Below are 20,873 nucleotides of genomic sequence, written 5' to 3'. Positions count from 1 at the left end.
TCCCTCCAAATGTCATAAACTACTTTCTCTTTTCATAATTACTGGAATAAGTATGGAATGAAGAAAAAAAATCTTGCCATCTGAAGCCAAGCTATGTAGGGAGATGTTAGATCACTTTTGGCAAGAGAGAAAGGCTCTCAGAACTGGGCTTAGATACAAGAAATATGTGAAACTCACCCCTTTATGTGTTGGTTTTTAATGATCATCTTCTCCCCTAAGGATTGATTAGTGTTCTTTTCCATTGGCTATCTTTAGTTTCAACTTGTCCTGGGAAAGTGCCTGTTTCCACGCCTGACACCCACGATCCATAAACAAAGAATGAAGGTCATGTGCATGGGAGATGCCTATTAAAAATACAGCCTCCAAGAAAGATTAATCCCATGTAGAATTTTAGTTTTCTGTCATTTTAATATCTTAGTCATATTAAAAGTGAACTTATTCTCTAGCTGCATGATTTAGTTAGGAATTAAAAAGTATACCTTATTGGCTTCCAGTCAAAATGGCAGCATAGGTAAATATGGTACTCATATCATCCCTCAACTACATAAAAATACAACTCAACTACAGAACAACCATCATTCAGAACCACCTGAAATCTAGCTGAACAAAAGTACTACAACTAAAGATATAAATAAGAAGCCAGCTGAAACTGGTTTGGCTCAGTGGATAGAGCATCGGCCTGTGGACTCAAGGGTCCCAGGTTCGATTCCGGTCAAGGGCATGTACCTTGGTTGCGGGCACACCCCCAGTAGGGGGTGTGCAAGAGGCAGCTGATCGATGTTTCTCTCTCTCATCGATGTTTCTAACTCTCTATCCCTCTCTCTTCCTCTCTGTAAAAAATCAATAAAATATATTTAAAAAAAATAAAATAAATAAGAAGCCACATGGAGACTGGCAGGAGGGGCGGAGATGCTGAACAGGCTGGTCCTGCACCCACCTGTGGTAGATAAAAATTGGAAGGGATATTTCATCTGTGGAGGTACCCCCTGAGGAGTGAGGGCTCCCAGTCCCACATCAGGCCCCTCATCCCAGTGTTTCAGTGCCGGGAAAAGACCTTCCCTGGTTGGTTGGGTAGTTCAGTTGGTTGGAGTGTTCTCTCGATACACCAAGGTTGTGGGTTCTATCCCCAGTCTTGGTCCATAAAAGAAGCAACCAATGAATGCATAAATAAGTGGAACAAAAAATTGCTGTTTCTCTCTCTCTCTGAAATAAATCAATAATAATAAAAATAGCAGTGATTGTGGCTGAGGGAGATAGAGGCTGCTGGAGTCACAAACATTCCTCTTAAAAGGCTCACACTCATGGGCTTATTCGAACTCACTCCCTGAGTTCCAGTACTGGGGCAGCAGCTCAAAAAGGACAGATAGGGAGGTACTGAAATGTCTGACATCAGGGAGAGAGCTGGAGGGGCAGCTTTCTCCCAGACAGAAGTGCTGGCAGGGGCCATTGTTTCTCTTCTGAGCCCCTTCTCCTACAAAGTAAGCAGATGGGCACCATATCTGAGTCTTTATCAACTTGGCTATCACTGCTATCCCCACCCTGGTGATTTCCTGAGACGCTGATCCACCAACTTGGGGGCCCACCCAAGCTGTTTCCAGTGGCTTTTCCATACTAATGGCATGTCTTGCATGCTTCAGACTTTCCTCAAATCTCTCAAACAAGCAGCATCTGGCCTTGATGTGTCCTGTAGCCTCTCTAAGCGGCCCCAGACCCAGCACTAGTGGAAGCCAGCCTTGGTTTGCAGCTTGGCCTCTCCTGGGCACCTACAAGCCCAGCACAAGTAGTAGCCATTTGTAGATAGCTTTGTAGCTCATGCCAGGTGGTCCCGGGCAGAACACAAAGGATGGCTGACTTCGGCCTGCACCTCCTGAAAGGCCCCAAAGCCCATGCACCTGGTGGACAGCTTCAGATCACATTGAAGCACTACCCAAGCACCTCCACAAGCAACACACTCAAGGGGCAGACTCAGTGTGCACCAAAGACCCACTGAAATAAGTCCTACTTCATGGGATGGGCCTCTGCACAGCTGTTCCTCCACAGTGGTTGCAGCCAGTCTTTGCAACCCACTGGCCTTAGGTCAATCTCTCTCATTAACATGCCAACAGTAATCCAAGATTAACTACAACAGGTGGGTGCACATAGCCCACACAAGGGAATGCACCTGAAACCAATATAATATATTATGTCAACTCTAATTGAAAAATAAAAAGAAATTATTTTTAAAAATGTATACACTATTTAGGTAGCACTAGATTAAAACATCTCTGCATTGACTGTGGTGTTAGCCCTGCAGCCCTATGAAGTTAGGCAGGCAGGAGTTGGTATTCAGCGATTAGCCCATATCATCCAGCAAATTACAAGATATTGCTTCTATGCATAGTGAGGGGCAGTGCTGTATGGTGGGAAGGCTCTAAATAAAGGTCCAAATATCAGGGATATAGTTTTATTTTTAGCTTTGCTGGTAGTTTGTTGGCTGACTCAACAACTTAAGTTCACCTCTAAAATGAAACCACTGGATGAGCTGGTCTCTAAAACAGCAACAGAGCATTATGACTAAGGTTGGGATCCTGACTGTGCTACTCAATTGCAGGTTGAATGTGGGCAAGTTCTTTATCGCCACTTGATTTGCTCTTTAACCCATAAAACGAGGATATTATGAGCTGATGTGAGGATTAAATAATCTAAGACATTATATAATCCAAGCACCTAGAAGAGATCTTAGCTCACAGTAAGTGTAAAAATGTTATTTAGCAACATCACCATCTAAAACCCCTCCAACCCGTGAAAGGACTTTGTCCTGCCAACCATGGAAATATATAAAAGGACTGGCTTTTCCAACATGGTTTCTGAAACCACATCTATGCCTGAAAAAGTTAGAAAACTACAAAATTATCTGATTAAATTAAAAGTTTATTCTTCCTCCTTTCAAGTAATACTAATAAAAATAAAAAATATATAGACTTTGGTCAAATTAAGGGAGCCCTTTTCTTATGGTAAGAGTGAATTTTGGTTGGAGATGATTTAATGGACACCAACAGATCTTATGATTTCTCCACACCCCCTTCCCCTGGAACTGGCTCCTGCTCAGCTTTTCCACATCTCAGGAGATGGCAACACATTCTATCAGACCAGTTAAACCTAAATTAACTAAGGACACAAAAGACAACATCAACATAAACATAAAGGTATATGTGATGAAAATAAATCAAACTATGTGCCCTGAAGGTAGGGAATATATTTTTGCTTTGAGTGCTATGGAACAACCACAATAAACAAAGGAAACCACAATAAATTTCAAAACTAGAGATCATTTTCTGTTCAGAGTGCAGTAAACTTAAAAATAAAATAAAAATCAGAATTTTAAGAAAGTTGTCATTTAAACAACTTCTGGGTTAAAGGGAAAGTACAAATCCAAATTACAGAATTTTAAAAATATGTAAATTAAATTAATAATGAAAAGACTACATAGTATGTTCTGTATCTAGAGGCTAGAACTAAAGCAACACTCATAGAAAATGTCATGGGCTAAAATAGAAAAGAAATAGTTGTACAAGGTATGAAAGGAATGAAACTGAGAATCACCTCAAAAATTAGCAAAAAAAGAAAAATCCAAGGAAAGCAAAATGAACAAAAATAAATAAAAGGAATAATGAGTTGGATAATAGGGGTTGGGGAAGACAGAGTAAATAAATGAATTCTTGGATCTTTGGAGCAAAATCAGTAAAATAGGTAAGCATTCCAGAAACCAAGAAAGAGAACAAATGCAATAAATCAGCAAATAAATAAATAACAAGAAGGAAATAATGCAGGAAGCAAAGAAATTTTAAAAACAGTTTTGCATAACTTTATTTGAAAGAAGTGGATACTTTTCTAGGAGAATATTATTTACTGAAACCAATTCCAGAATATCTAAATAAGCTAATTTTCATAAAAAAAGGAAGAGGGAATTGTAAAGGAGTTAATTTTTAAGAAGCACCACGGCTAGAAGTTTCCCAGGCAAATTGAACCAAAGCCTAAAGAGTGGATGAGCTCATTATTTAAATTGTTCCAGAAGATAGACAATGAAGAACAACTTCCAAATTCTTTTTATCCAGCAAAGATAGCATTGATAACTGACGCTGTACAAAGAAGCAATGATGAATGAATCTCACATATGAATATTGATGCATAAATCCCAAGTAAAATATTAACAATCAGAATGCAGCAGCACACTAACAGAATAATATTTCATGATCAAGTGCCGCTTATTCTAAGAACAAAAGACAGTTCATCAAAATAGATCTAAGGAGAAAAATCATATGATCATCTCTATAGATACTGAAGATGCATTTGACAAAATTCCACACATGCTTGTATTTGCATAAAGAAACACTAGGAGGACAGTTGAGAAACTAATGAAATGGGTGATCATGGGGCAGAGAGCAGGAGAAGGAAATGGGGCAGAGGCAAGCATGAGTGGGCAAGTTTCTCAGTGTAACTCTTATGTCGTTTTTCTTTTGGAGCCAGGTGATCCTTTTAGCCATTTGAAAATTAGAGTTCTTTGTAACTGACAAATATTATTTTTGCTACCATTGAATTCTATGCCAGGCACTTTGAACTGCGTTTTTGTTGAAAAATGAAGCTTCCAGTGAATCCCTTGTAGGTCAGAGGTAACCAAACTAAAGACCAAATGTGCTTGTCACTCTCCTTCTAGACTGTCTCTCTCTGTGCCATCTTGACCACAGGATGCAGGCTGACCTTGTTCTTGCTTTAGCACAAACAATCCTGCTCGTGGGCTTTGATAAGTCCTCTGTAGTCCCAAGCCCACAATGCTGGTCTCTCCAGCCTTTGATGAGAGGAAAACGAAGCCCTAAGTGATATACTCAAGTCATTCTGGCACAGCCTGGCCTCCAATCTTTTTTTTCTAAATTCTTTATTGTTTAAAGCATTGCATATAGTATTACTAGTACATATGTCTCCTTTTCCCCCCATTGACCTCTTCCCGGCCACCCCCACTCCCCAGCACATGCTCTCACCCCCCTAGTGTCTGTGTTCATTGGTTATGCTTATATGCATGCATACAAATCTTTTGGTTGATCTCTTACCTCCCCCTGCTTTCCCTCCCCGCTTCTTCCTTCTGAAGTTTGATGGTCTGTTCAATGGTTCTCTGGCTCTGGCTCTATTTTGGTTCATCAGTTTATGTTGTTCATTATATTCCACAAATGAGTGAGATCATGTGATATTTATCTTTCTCCGACTGGCTTATTTCACTTAGCATAATGCTCTCCTGGTCCATCCATGCTATTGCGAATGGTAGGAGTTCTTTCTTTTTTACAGCAGCATAGCATTCTATTGTGTAGATGTACCACAGTTTTTTAATCCACTCATTGCTGATGGGCACTTAGGCTGTTTCCAAAGCTTAGGTATTGTAAATTGTGCTGCTATGAATATAGGAGTGCATATGTCCTTACTGATTTCTTGGGATATATTCCTAAAAGTGGAATCACTGTGTTAAATGGGAGTTCCATTTTTAATTTTTTGAGGAAACTCCATACTGTTTTCCACAGTGGCTGCACCAGTCTGCATTCCCTCCAGCAGTGATCGAGGGTTTCTTTTTCTCCACATCCTGGCCAGCACTTGTCGTTTGTTGATTTGTTGATGATAGCCATTCTGACAGGTGTGAGATGGTACCGCATTGTTTTGATTTGCATCTCTCGGATGATTAGTGACTTTGAGCATGTTTTCATATGACTCTTCGCCTTCTGTATGTCCACTTTCGACAAGTGTCTATTTAAGTCCTTTGCCCATTTTTTGATTGGATTGTTTATCTTCCTTTTGTTAAGATGTATGAGTTCCTATAAATTTTGGAGATTAGGCCCTTATCAAATATAACATTGACAAATACATTCTCCCAAGCAGTTAGATTAGGCCCTTATCAAATATAACATTGACAAATACATTCTCCCAAGCAGTGTCCAATCTTTCTATTACACGCAGCTACCTTCCTAGAAAGGAACAGTGAAGTGGTTAAATGGGTCGTGTTGCTCAGGACTATCTAAAGGGTCCTTAGAAACCCACTCCAGCATGCTATAGGCACTGCCCTGCGTTTATCAAAGACCTACTCTGTCCTGGCACCAGGGGCATGGAGCTAAATGACTCCTCCCCTTCCTGCAGAGAGCTCAGACTAGAAGGGGAGGTTTTCTTGCTTGCCAGAGAGATTTATCCCAAGAAAGAGGACACGCTGAAGCAATACCTGCTCCTGCAGACACGTACAAAAGTTACAGAGGGACGCAGCCAGGGAGCTCCAGCCAGCCAAGACTTCCCAAATTTTTATGGGGAAGTTGGAGCTGCAAGACAAAGAGAACCCAGAGTGAGAGCAAGAGGCCTTGGCTCAAGCCTCCCCTCTGCTGGAAAGGCCCTCCAACCACTCTAGCCCTCAAGTCCCCTCCACAAAGACAATTCAAGAAGGGCACCCTCTGCCCTTCTGCCCCACACAGGCTGGTGTGCTTGATCATGTCCGCCATGCACGCCTAGGACTTTGCCCATTCCTTGGCATCCAGTTGTTGCTTGGTAAAGATTTGTTAAATGAATAAATGAGTTGTAAGTTGTGTTCTTTAAGGAAAGCTGGCCAGGAAGTTTTGCTTCAGCATGTCCTCTTTCTTGGGATAAATCTCTCTGGCAAGCAAGAAAACCATTCGTGTGCTTATTCATTTCCGAAAGGGACGATGTGGGGCAGAGTGTTTGAGGGCAGGACTAAACTTAAAATACTTGGGAACAGTAATGCCCTGACCCGAGTCCACTTAATTCTTTGTTTTCTTTGCTCTGCTCCCTCCCTACTCTTTACTCCCCACACAGAACTCCTCCTCTCCCCGTAAACCATAGCAAGGATATCAAGGGAGTCAGTTGTTTAGGTGCAAACACATTTCAAAGGGCTGACTGAAGACTCTCCTCTTGGCGGGTAGTACGCATAAGCCCCATTGCTATTTACTTACTGCCTGATCTCCAGCTGCTCACTTAACTCCTCAGGCCTTAGTTTCTCCCTCTATAAAAGAGAAATGTCATTTCTACTCTGTTTATTGGCCATGTGTGTAAAACTCATAACACAACACCTGGTACATAATAGCTGCTCAATAAACAAGAGAGGAGACTCTCATTTCATAATAGGGGTTGCTATTATCATTGGTGATGTTGATGGTGTGCTTATCGGCTCATTCATCAGCCTCAGCACATTACAAATACCAATCAGCAGAGCCTCCTCCTTCATCCTATTATGTCTATGTGTGCAGGGAGCAGTGATGAGTAAACCAAGATATTGAGAAATTAATTGAACATAATAAATGAGTGGGCAGTGAAATGGAAATCTTGGAAAATGAAGGCCGGAAAAAAATAAGACCGAGTCACGAGGGACAGCACCGCCATTTAGATATCTAAGCCTGGGTTTAAGGACTCAGGACTCTGTTGGGAGGAACTTCTTGGTGTCTGACCTTAAACCTTAACCTTCAGCTTCCTCTGGCTCCTTGGGCAGGCACTCGCTGTTTTCCTCCTTCCTCTCCGCTCACCCTTTGCCAGTTGCCTCTGGGCTCTGCTTCCTACACCCTTTCTTCAACGTTGGTGCCTTCCAGGTGGTCCTCCTCAGGGTCTGCTGCACCCACCCTGACCCACCGCCATCCAGACCGGGACCCAGCAGTCACTCTTGATTCCTCTTCTTTCTCTTTCATTCCTCCGAATCTTAATAGTTCTCAGACTTTCCATCCCCACTGGCTCAGTCTACTTTCAGACACTAGTAACCGCAGCTAGACTTCCTTGGTGGCCCCAGACTGTCTCTCTGCTCTTAGCTACCACCCATCCCTTTCCCAATACAGCCTTCACCCTGCAGTCAGCGTGACCCTTTCGACACAGTCTCTGCTGCCCTCAGATGACAGTCAGGGCCCCCAGGCATGGTGCCCAAGGCCCTTCAGGACCTGTATCCTATTCACCTCTCCAACCACATCCTGCTGCCTCCCATTTTTCTCTCCCTGCCCCTCCCACACTGCAGGACCGAAGCTCTGCTCTCACTCCTCAGCATCTTTTCTCACATGCTCCTCTTGCTGGGCACACCTTCCCCCACCTCCTCACCAGAACTCAGCTCAGGGACCATCTCTAAGAAACCTTTGCTGACAACACTTCACCCCTCACTCAATTTGCTCTCCTTTATTGTCCCCAGACATCAAGTACACTAACAGTATCATAACACTCATAGCACTTATAACATCGGGTTATGGTTACCTAACTGTCCAGCTCCCTGTATGAGGTAGTGCTGAAAAGTGGGGGCTCCAGAGCCACCTCACATCTCACATGTTGATGCTACCACCCATCAGCTATGGGGCCTGGCACAAGTTTCTTAATCCCTCTGTGCCTCATTTTCCCCACCTGCAAAGTGAGAGAGTAATCATGGTGCCTGCTTCTCAGGCTGTGGTGCGGATGAAATGAGCCAATATATGGAGAGGTCTGGGGACAGAGTGTGGTGCAGGACTGCCCCTGCACTAGTGTTAACCATTATTATTCGACTGTGATCGCTTGAGGGCAAGGCTCTGCTTTAGTCATCTCTGAATCCTCCGTCTCCATACGAGGCCCTGGTGCTGAACTGATGACCAATTTGTTGGAGGAGTAAACAGTAGAGATAAATTCAAACCAGTTGTTCTGACTTTAATACTCATGCTTTTGGAATTTGGGGGTTTCAATAGCTGAGATTTGGTCAGCATCTTCTTAGTCTAGAAGTTCCTTTTCCAGATGTTGGTTGGCAAACTCAGGCTTGTACTTTAATTTTCAGCTTCAAAGTCACTGCTCCTGGGGAGCCCCCCTGACCCTTGCCTGCTGCCCCAATTGTGTGATCTGTGCCACCCATGGCATTTCTCTCTTTTTCTGATGTATTCAGTACTCTGTGAGCTCTTTAAAGGCAGGACCATTTATGATTTATATCAGTCTCTCCCATGCCTAGCATGGCACTGGCCTGTGAAGGTGATGGGACTAAAATTACCTGAAACTTGGTTTCTTCAGCATGTGGTGTGCTAACAGGGTGCCATATGATGTGGATCATAGGTACAGGTGTACTGTGGATGTGGGGGCTGGCCAGGACTCCTCCCTCGTATCTCAACCTTCCCCAGGGAGACCACGATGGCACCTCTGGGGAGAGCTAGACACAGCCCCACTTTCTAGCACCATCCTGGCCTCCACCTCCACAGGAAGATCTGCAGGTTTGAGGTAGTTTTGCTGTAGGTAGCCATGAGCAGGTGTCAGTGCAACTCCTTCACCCCCATCTTTCTAAAAGAAAAAGGAAAAGAAAAATGAGCTTTGTCCTTTCAAAAGGCTGGCAACCCCATTTGAGCCTTCATGCTAAATGTATGTCCTCAAACTCTGTGGTATGATCTATCTTCAGGAAACAAAAGAAAATGCTTTGTATTCATAATATTTTCTTCTCCTCAAAGTCTGGCTCTCCATAGACTACAAGTCTCAGTGACCTCAACCAGGAACGTCTCACTCAGTACAATCATGAGGGTAATGTGTAGTGAGGCTGTGGATCACAAATGAGGCACTGGTGCTTTCCTGTCATGGTTGCAGCACATTAGCAATTGACACTGGTGTTAAGAGTTCAGTTTCCCAGGGCTATCCAATGAGAATGGACAGATCATTTTAAGCAGTTTTGGAAATTGTATCAACTAATCTTTTTGAGCCTTGATATCCTTATCTATAAAATAAAGACCCTATTAATGTTTTGCAGAGTAATTGTAAAGACAAAATGATGAAAATGGATATGGTTATTGCCCTCAAGGAACCTCTTTTCAGCCAAACTGAGAGCCAAGTCTTTGGCAGATCGGTGTGATTGGGGCCTGTGGTGGACTGTATTAATGGTTCCCATCTTCCCACTATATCTATGCCCATTGCCATGCATCTCTGTAATGCTTTTCTACTCTGACTCTGAGCTCAATTTTGTGACTTATTTTGGCCAAAGCATAGTGTGCTAGTTCTGAGACTGGAGCTCAAGACCCTTTGCATGTTTCACTTTTCCTCTGGTACTGCTTCCATCATTCTGAGGGCATGCCTGAGCCAGCCCCACTGATTCCAGAGGAGGATGAGAGACACATGAAGCAGAGCTGAGTCACTCAAAGGCAGCCTTCATCCACCAAACCCTAACCAAGCTGAGATTCCAGCTGAGAGCATCAAAGCTGTCCTGTCAAGCCCAGTTTGGATCATTGCTGGGCCCTGCAGATGTGTGAGAAATCAATGTTTGTTGTTTTAGCTTCTGAGGTTTTGTGTTCTTTTGTTGTTGTTGTTACACAACAATAGTTACATGATACCTGATACCATGTGTCATATCACTTGGAATAATAATGGGATTGAGAACCCACAGGCTGGTTGGGGCATTAGTAGTGCTTAAGAATAGTTCACCATAAGTGTGTTTATAGGATTGGTCCTTTTGGTATGAGATCTTGCTTGTACAAAGTCAGATTTTCAAATAAGCTTTGTGATTGTAGAAGTGTTCCCAGGTGATAAATAGCAGTAGAAAGAAAGTACATGTAAAAGAGTTCCTCTTTTAGATCAACAAATTACCCCAGTCTCTGTACAACTAATCAGGATTTTTCTTGCTGTCCTCTCCTCTCCTATCCCTCACTTGCTATTTGTATTTGGAGGACTATCATATAATTAGTGTTAAAGACCAATGTTAACTAAAATAAGGCATCAAATACTTTTCTTATCCAACATGTTACATATCATGTATCTCACTATTCATTTGGGAAAAATTATTATAAATTCTTTGTCTATTAGTCTCCAGCAAACAAATGTCAGATTTAATTAGTTACTGTCTCTCTTTGAAGTTTTGTGGAAATATTGTTATTAGTGAAATTGTGCCATGTACCAACTTTGTTTACATAATTCTCTTTTTGTTCATAAATCCCTCTTGAATGCCCTTCATAGGACCTAAAATGTTATAAGCCATATTCGCATTGATGTTCTCATCCTATTTTACCACTGATCTCAATCCTAGCTGCCTAATAGCATGAGTTTGGCCATTAATCAACCTGGAGATTGGCCTAGTCTGGCTAGTTGCTGAGTGGCCTTAATAAAATTAAACTCTCTGAACCTCTGTTGCTTAATTTCTAATTGGAGTAAAAAGTATTTAACCCATGATTGTTGTGAGTATCAACTATGATGACAGATTAAAGCACCCAACACAATGATTAGCACATAATCACACTAAAGAAATATTAGTTTTCCAGTGGACATTTTTGAGTCCGAGGAACAGAAATAAAAAATACCAGAGAAGAGTGAACACAGCTGAAGGGACATGCAGGACAACATAAAGCAGACCAACATGTATACTGTGGGAGAGAAAGAAAGGAGAGAGAATAGTTAAAAGGCAAAGAATATATGAAAAAATAATGGTTGAAAACTTCCCAAATTTGATGTCAGAAATTAATCTAAATATCCCAAAAGCCCCATTAAGTCTAAGATGAACACAAAGAGATCCACACTGAAACACATTATAATCAAACTTTCTAAATACAAAGAGAAAATCTTGAAAGCAGCAGAAGAGAGTGGCTTATCACATACAAGGAATTCTTCTAAGATTATCAGCAGATTTCTCATCAGAAACTTTGTAGGCCTAACGGTAGTGAGCCAATACAGTGTGTTCCCCCAAAATGTATATGCACTTTGAATGATTATAAAGTCAGCGTTTATTAACATACAGTTCATTTTTAAAATTTAAAATAATGAATTTTTTTTTTTTGTTAATCCCTATTTTCAAACTAATGACCATTCTGGTCCAGGCACTGTTGATAACACGAAGCAATGAATCGCAATATCAAGAGTCATTTCATTTGGTATTTGTATGCCTTCAATTCATCAACTGTTGACGGTTTTGTATCATAAGCTTTATCTTTTATGTATCCCCATTTAAAAAAGTCTAGTGGCACTTTAGGATAAATTTTCTTTGTTCAAAGCTTAGTCTGGCTCCACCTATTATTTTGAATCAGTTAAACCTGAAAAGGAGTGAAAATTAAGTGAGTTATCAGCTGGTAAAGTATGTATACATTTTTTTGAAATACCTTAGGCCTATATTTTCAAAGAGCTAAAAGGAAAAACCAGCAACCAAGAATCCAAACTATGGCAAAACTGTTCTTTAAAAGTGAGAAACTAAGACATTTCCAGTTAAACAAAAGCTGAGAGAGTTCACTATCACTAGATCTGCTCTGCAAGAAATGCTCAAGGAAGTCTTGCAGGGTGAAATGAAAAACATTAGACAGTAACTTGAAGTCATTTGTATAAATAAAGATCTCAATAAGGGAAAATACATAGACAATTATAAAAGCTTGTATTATTATAACTGATTTGTAACTCCACATTTTGTTTTCTATGTGGTTTAAGAGACTACTCATTTATAAAAACTACTAGAGGCCCGGTGCATGAAATTCGTGCATGGAGGGGGGGGTGTCCCTCAGCCCAGCCTGCACCCTCTTCAATCTGGGACCCCTCGAGGGATGTCCGACTGCAGGCAGTCGGACATTCCTCTCACAATCCAGGACTGCTGGCTCCCAACTGCTCGCCTGCCTGCCTTCCTGATTGCCCCTAACTGCTTCTGCCTGCTAGCCTGATCACCCCTTAACCACTCCCCTGCCAGCCTGATTGATGCCTAACTGCTCCCCTGCCATCCTGTTTGCCCCTAACTGCCCTCCTCTTCATGCCTGGTCCCCCCCAACTGCTCTCCATTGCAGGCCTGGGTCCCTCCCAACTGCCTTTCCTTGCAGGCCCAGTCACCCCCAACTTCCCTCCTCTGCCAGCCTGGTCACCCCTAACTGCCCTCCCCTGCAGGCTTGATCACCCCCAACTGCCCTCCCTTGCAGGCCTGGTCCCTCCCAACTGCCCTCTCCTGCTGGCCATCTTGTGGTGGCCATCTTGTGTCCACATGGGAGGAAGATCTTTGACCAGATGGGGGCAGCCATCTTGTGTGTTGGAGTGATGGTCAATCTGCATATTACTCTTTTATTAGATAGGATAGAGGCCTGGTACATGGGTGGGGGCCAGCTGGTTTGCCCTGAAGGGTGTCCCAAATCAGGGTGGGGGTTCCCTTGGGGCATGGGGCAGCCTGGGTGAGGGGCCTGTGGTGGTTTGCAGGCTGGCCAGGCCCTCCGGTGACCCAAACAGAGGCCCTGGTATCTGGAATTTATTTACCTTCTACAATTGAAACTTTGTAGCCTGGAGCAGAACCAAGCCTCCTGCTTGCTCTGAGGCAGAAGCCATTTCTGTTTGGGACTTATGTATCTTCTATAATTGAAACTTTGTAGCCTTAAGCAGAGGCCTAGGCCAGCCAGGGCTGCAGAAGCTTGGCTTCCTCTATCGCCAGGGAAACCCAAGTCTCCTGCTCTTTCTAGCTCTGTGGCTGCTGCCATTTCTGTTTGGATTTACTTATGTTCTATCATTGAAACTTTGTAGCCTTGAGTGGAGGCCTAGGCTGGCAAGGGCAGGCAGAAAACTTGGCTTCCTCCATTGCCGGGGAAATCCAAGCCTCCCTCCTGCTCTCTGTGGCCACAGCCATCTTGGTTGGGTTTATTTGCATATTTGCTCCTGATTGACTTGTGGGCATGGCTTGTGGGCGTGACTTGTGGGTGTAGCGGAGGTGTGGTCAATTTGCATATTTTATTAGATAGGATTAGTTTATGTTTTGGGGTACACAATGTATAAATATGCAATTTTGTGACATTAACAACTGAAAGGATTGGGAAGAGAGCTATAAAGGAGCAGAATTCTTGTATGTTATTGAAGTTAAACTGATAAAATTAAATTTAAAGTGTTATAACTTTAGGATGTTAAGTGAAATTCTCATGGTAAGAGCAAAAAAAGAGAAAAATCTGTAGAATATACACAAAAGGAAATGTGTAAGGTATTTAAACATTTCACTAAAAAAATCAACAAACACAAAAGAAGACAGTAGTGTAGGAAATGAGGGACAAAAGGCTATGAGGCATATAGAAAAAAAATAGCAAATACATGCAGTAAGTTCTTCTTTATCAGTAATTACTTTAAATGTATATGGATTAAACTCTCCAGTCAATTTAGTAGAATGATCCCAACTATGCTGTTTACAAGACACTCTTTTTAGATAAAGACACAAATAGGTCAAAAGTAAAAGAATGGAAAATTATATTTTATTCGAATAGTAACCCAAAGATAAAGGGGTGACTATACTAATATTAGACAAAATAAACTTTAAATAAAAAAGTTTATGAGACAAAGAAGGACCTTATATATTAACTAGAGGCCTGGTGCACAAAATTTGTGCACTTGTGGGGGGAGTCCCTCAGCCTGGCCTGCACCCTCTCATAGTCCGGGAGCCCTCAGGGGATGCCCAACTGATGGCTTAGGCCCACTCCCCACAGTCGGACATCCTTAGCGCTGCAGAGGAGGTGGGAGAGGCTCTCGCCACCACCGCTGTGCTTGCCAGCCATGAGCCCGGCTTCTGGCTAAGTGGTGCCCCCTCCTCCCCCATGGGAGTGCACTGAGCACCAGGGGGCAGCTCCTGCATTGAGCATCTGCCCCTTGGTGGTCAGTGTGCGTCATAGCGACCAGTTGTTCTGCTGTTTGGTTGATTTGCATATTAGCCTTTTATTATATAGAATAAAATTTTAATACAGCAAGAAGAAACATTTATGAACTCAATAACAGACCATAAAAAATATGAAACAAAAACTGACAGAGTTGAAGGGAGAAATAGGCAGTTTCATACTAATAATTGGAGATTTCAAAATCTTATTCTCAGAATTAATAGAACAACTAAATAGAAGATAAATTTAAAAATGGAGGACTTAAACAACACAACACATCAACTAGTTCTGACAGATATATAGAGAACATTCTACCCAACAACAACAGCATACACACTCTTAAGAGTACCTGGGACACTTTCCAAGACAGACATATGTTGGGCCAGAAATTAAGTCTCAATAGATTTTAAAAGATAGATAGTGTACAAAGTATCTTCTCTGACTACAATGAGATTAATTTAGAATTCAATAACAAAGGAATAGGAATTTTATAAAATTGTGGAAATCAAATAACATACTCTTAAAGAACCAATAGATTGAAGAAGAAGCCACCAAGAAAATAGAAAAATAGTTAGAGATGAATGAAAATGAAAATATAACATACCAAAGCTTATGGAACACAGCAAAAGTGGTACTAAGGAGGAAATTTATAGCTATTTAAAAACAAGAAATATCTTGAATAAATGACCTAACTTTATAACTTAAACAATTAGAAAGAAAAAAAAACTGAACTCAAAGCCAGCCTAAAGAAGGTTTGAGTCACGATCAATATAATAGAAAATCAAAATAGAATAGAGAAAATCTACAAAACCAAGAAATTGGTTCTTGAAAAACATTAACAAAAACCCTTTAACTAGATGTGTCTAAGAAAAAAAGAGAAGATCAAATGACTAAAATCAAATTAATAATAGAGTGGTATGAACAATTGTGCTCCAATAAACTGGACAACTTAGATGAAATGTACAAATTACTAGAAACACAAAACCTATCAAGATTAAATTATGAAGAATTAGAAGATCTGCACAGACCTGTAATCAGTAAAGATATTGAATTTGTCATCAAAATCTTTCAACAAAGAGTCTTGGACTTGCTGGTTTTACTGGAATTTCTAGCAAACATTTAAAAAAAGCTAATACCAATCCATCTCAAACATTTTCAGAAATCGAAGAGGAGGAAACACTTCCTAACTCAGTCTATGAGGCCAGCATTACCCTGATACCAGAGCCAGTCAAAAACATTACCTCCCCCCAAAAAACACCCAAAAACTGCAGAACAATATTCCTTATAAACATTGATACAAAAATCCTCAACAAGATATTTATAAATCAAATTCAGCAACATATTAAAAAGATTAGACACCATGATTAAGTGCAATTTATTCTTAGAATGCAAAGATAATTCAATATATGAAAATCACTTAATGTAATATGCCACATCAATAAAATGGGGGAAAACAAGATTCATTTAATGCAGAAAAACATTTGAAAAAAAATCAACACTCTCTCATGATAAAAACACACAATAAAATAGAAATAAAAATAAACTACCTCTGCGTAATAAAAGCCATATCTAAAAAATCCACAGCAAGTATAACACTCAATGACAAAAGACAAAGAATAAAGTAAGGATGCTTTTGCCATTTCTTTAAACACAGTACTGGAAGTTCTAGTCAGGCAATTAGGCAAGAAAAAGAAAAAGAAGACATGCAGATTGGAATAAAAAAGTAACATTATCAGCCTGTCCACAGATGATATAATCTTACATGTAAAAGCCTGAAAGATTCTATCAAAAATCTGTTAGATGTGAGGAGGTATCTCAGCGTGGTTTTGATGTACATTTTCCTTTTAATAGTGATGTTGAGCATCTTTTAATATATCTGTTGGTCGTCCTTAGAAAAGTATCTTTTGAGGTCATCTCCCCTTTTTAAAAAATCAGATTTTTTAATGTTGTTGAGTTGTATGAGTTTTTAAAATATATTTTGGATATTAGCTCTTTATCAGAGATATCCTTTACAAATATCTTCTCCTATTTGGTTGGTTGCTTTTTTGTTTTGTAGTGTTGTGTGTTTTTTTTCTTCATTTTTTTCCCATTCAGAAGGTTTTTAGTTTGATTAGTTCCATTCATTTATTTTTGCCCTTACTTCCCTTGCATTTGGGGTCAAGTTCACAAAACCCCCTCTGAGATCAAGGTCCATTAGTTTAGTGCCTACGTTTTCTTCTATGTATCTTATTATTTCAGATCTTATATTCAAATCTTAATCCATTTTGAGTTAATTTTTCACATGTGGTGTCAGATAACAGTCTAGTTTCATTCTTTTGTACAACCTCACACGTGTTAGAATGGCTATTATCAATAAGAGAAGAAATATCAAGTGTTGGAGAAACTGTAGAGAAAAGTGAACCCTTGTACACTGTTGGTAGGAATATAAATTGGTGCAGCCACTATGAAAACAGTATGTAGACTCCTCAATCTGTTAAGAATGGAGCTTCCATATGCCCCAGCAACCCCTTTGCTGGGTATCACCCTGAAAATTTTAAAAACACTTATTTGTAAATATGTATATTCACTGCAGCATTATTTACAATAACCAAGATATGGAAATAACCTAAGTGTCCTTCGGCAGATGATTAGAGATATAGAAGATGTGGTACACATATACAATGGAATACTGCTCTGCCATAAAAAAGATAAAATATTACCATTTGCAAAAACATGGATGGATCTTTAGAGTATTATCTTAAGTGAAATATGTTATATGGAAAAGAACAAGAACCATATGATTTTACTCATATGTGGGATATAAATAAAAAAGCAACAAAGAAACAAGCAAAACAAAAAACCAAGCTCAATCTATCTAATAAAAGAATAACATGAAAATTGACCATACATCCGCTACACCCACAAGCCTTGCCCACCAGCCAATCAGGAGTGAGTATGCAAATTAACCCAACCAAGGTGGCTGCAGCCATGGAGCGAGCAGGAAGCTTGGGTTTCCCCGGCAATAGAGGAAGCCAAGCTTCCTACACACCCTGGCTGGCCCTGGTCTCCGCTCAAGGCTACAAAGTTTGATTTATAGAAGATAAATAAATCCCAACAAAAATGGCGGCAGCCATGGAGCTAGAGAGAGCAGGAGGCTTGAGTTGCCCCCGGTGATGGAGGAAGCCAAGCTTCCACAGCCCTGGCGTGCCTTGGCCTCCGCTCAAGGCTACAAAGTTTCAATTATAGAAGATAAATAAATCCCAGATACCAGGGCCTCTGCTTGGGTCACCGGAGGACGTGGCTGGCCTGCAAACCACCACAGGCCCCTCACCCAGGCTGCCCCATGCCCCAAGGGAACCCACACCCTGATCTGGGACACCCTTCAGGGCAAACCAGCTGGCCCCCACCCGTGCACCAGGCCTCTATCCTATCTAATCCTATCTAATAAAAGAGTAATATGCAAATTAACCATCACTCCAACACACAAGATGGCTTCCCCCATGTGGTCAAAGATGACTGCCCCCATGTGGACACAATATGGCCACCACAAGATGGCCAGCAGGGGAGGGCAGTTGGGAGAGACCAGGTCTGCAAGGGAGGGCAGTTGTGGGTGATCAGGCCAGCAGGGGAGGGCAGTTAGAGGCAAATAGGCCGGGAGGGGAGCAGTTAGGCATCAATCAGGCTGGCAGGGGAGTGCTTAGGGTGTGATCAGTCTGGCAGGCAGAAGCGGTTAGGGGCAATCAGAAGGCAGGCAGGTGAGCAGTTGGGAGCCAGCAGTCCTGGATTGTGAGAGGGATGTCCATGTAGGATCGGGCCTAAACGGGAAGTCGGACATCCCTCGAGGGGTCCCAGATTGGAGAGGGTGCAGGCTGGGCTGAGGGACAACCCCCACCCCGTGCATGAATTTCATGCACCGGGCCTCTAGTAGATAAAGAGAACAGAATGGTGATTCCCAGAGGGACTGGAAGTACAGGGAAAACAAAGAGTATAAAGGGGGTCAAATATATGGTGACAGAAGGAGACTAAAACTTGGGTTGTGAGCACACAACAGAGTTACAGATGTTGTATTATAAAGTTGTACAGCTGAAATTTATGTAAAGTTATTAACCAATGTTACTTCAATAAACTTAATTAAAAAACTCTTAGAATTAATAAATGTAATCAGCAAAGTATCAGGATAAAAAAAGAGGAAATTTTAATGAAAGGAAAATCATGTCTCTTGCCATAAGGAGGTAATGCCGAAAATAAGTACAATAAAAATGATTAAATTCTGGCCAATGTTGTTGACCCAAACCTCTGAGTCTGAAGTCAACTTGCTCTGTATTGAAAAGGGAAATTAGAGATAAATTGGTATTCTAGCCACCAAACTAACACCAAACTATGACTTTGTCTTTAGTATAATCAGAATTGAAAAAGAAATTGTTTTCTCACATGATTCAATGTTGCTTAATATGATATCCAAGCTCTAGCACATGTGATCATATCCAACCTTGCAAAAGGCCTTAAAGATTACTGATAAGAATGCAGGCAGGTTGTTAGGGTTCACACTAAGGGCTGAAGAGATACAAATGGCCATGGTGTGGTAAGGGAAATTGGCAAGTGCTCCTTGAAGGGGTGGATCAATAAGGCAACTTAAGGTGGGCAGCGTGGATGGGATGTGGTGAGAAGAAGAGAGGGAAGATACTCAGGAATGATGTATTTAGAGCTTGGACACTGAAAAGATGTGTGCTGGGGGCTTAGGTTCTGAGGGCGTAATTTCATGAGGGTAAGGGGCATTTAGAGGCCTCTCAAAAGAGAATCTCTAAAATGACAAAAGAGCTGACAGGTAGGCCCAATGAAAGAGCAAAAGGAAACTGGGACTAATAAGTTGCTTAGGAAATAATGGTCTCTAAATCTGGGTAGATTAGTGGGGTAAAGAGTAGGAGTCAGTGGGTCCCTGGACTAGGATTCAGAAAAGCTGTGGGTGATCTGGCATGATTTCTTCTGCCTCGGCAAATAAATGCATTAAGTTAGAGATTCCAAGTTCAAATGCCTGCATGTGCCAGGCAGGTCATATGACAACTTATTTGGTATGAATGTACACTCATAGCAAATGGTGGGTTTGGGTAGAGCACATAAAGGCACTTTGATTCAGTTAAAACAGAATACTGGGCCCGTCACACAAAATGTGTCCAAGGGTTTTCCATGTTCTGGACTACGTGTTTCCGTATCTTTGAGACACTACTTAAGATTCAGATCTTGAGTTTTTTTGTTTCAGGTCCTCCAAGAATCAGCCTCTAAGTATTAGGCACATAACAGAGAGATTTATTGGGATATGCCTGTGGAAAAAAAAAAGAGACAAAAAGCCAGAATAAATGGGCAGAGTCTTAAGACTGAGATACAGGTATGACACCTTGGAAATGAGTTGGGGGCAGGAGAGGAAGAGGGAGTGCACAGAAGGAGTGTCAGGATGTAGGGAAGTCCCAAGAAAGTCTCAGCCAGGCCAATGAGGAGTTCTCAAGCCAAATGTGTTTTTAAAGGAGTCCCTTGTCAGCAGGAATGGACCTGCACTAATATGGGTCAGTCTTTGGCGAGGTGCGGCCCAGGGGAAGTGTGGCATGGACACCAGGCTGGATCAGACGGGCCACAGCTGGAGCTGGCAGTCAATTAGTCTCCCTAGAGCAGCAGGTCTGAGTGGGGCCTTTTCACAGCTGCCACATGGGTGGGGGCATCTGATTGTTCTCCTGAGTCACAGTGTCTGAATAGGGCCAATTATCTAAACTTCTTATTTCTTTCAGGATTCCCCACCCCAAATAAAAAGACTAATTGGATCTTGGAAGTCCAAATGATAAATGTCCACCATAAAAAGGACTTTGTGAAAGGTGTTGTAACTCTTCCCATTAAAAAAGAAAAAAAAAAAAAGGAAAAAGAAAAAAGAAAAGAAAAGAGGTCTTCTTAGCCAAAAGAGTTTGGAGAACACATGTTTTTAAACAAAGGTAAGCAGATGTGCAGGTTTTCTCAGAGCTGTGACTAGGCCGATGTAATCTTAAGTTTCCATGGGAACAAAACAGTGTGTAGAGTTTATCAAATTTATTTGACCATCGACTGACCCTCCGCCCTTAAACTTTTATTATATTTTTATACAGAGTATCTTACACAACAGGTTTTTGGAAATGCTGAAAATGCTGTGTATCTCCTATTTTTCTTCCAGATCCACTTCCCATCCTTCTCCACCTTGCTATGTGCCCAAGAGGCTGACTTTCATGGACAGTGGCCCTCTCTTGCCTTTTATCAGCCTTGTCCAATTAGAACCTAGGAAGGATGCAAATGTTTTATATCTGTAATGTCAAATATGAG

This window comes from Eptesicus fuscus, chromosome 11, assembly GCF_027574615.1.
Source record: "Eptesicus fuscus isolate TK198812 chromosome 11, DD_ASM_mEF_20220401, whole genome shotgun sequence".
Classification (NCBI taxonomy): Eukaryota; Metazoa; Chordata; class Mammalia; order Chiroptera; family Vespertilionidae; genus Eptesicus; species Eptesicus fuscus.
The sequence above is the reverse complement of the archived record's forward strand: the minus strand, read 5'-3'. Positions refer to the sequence as shown.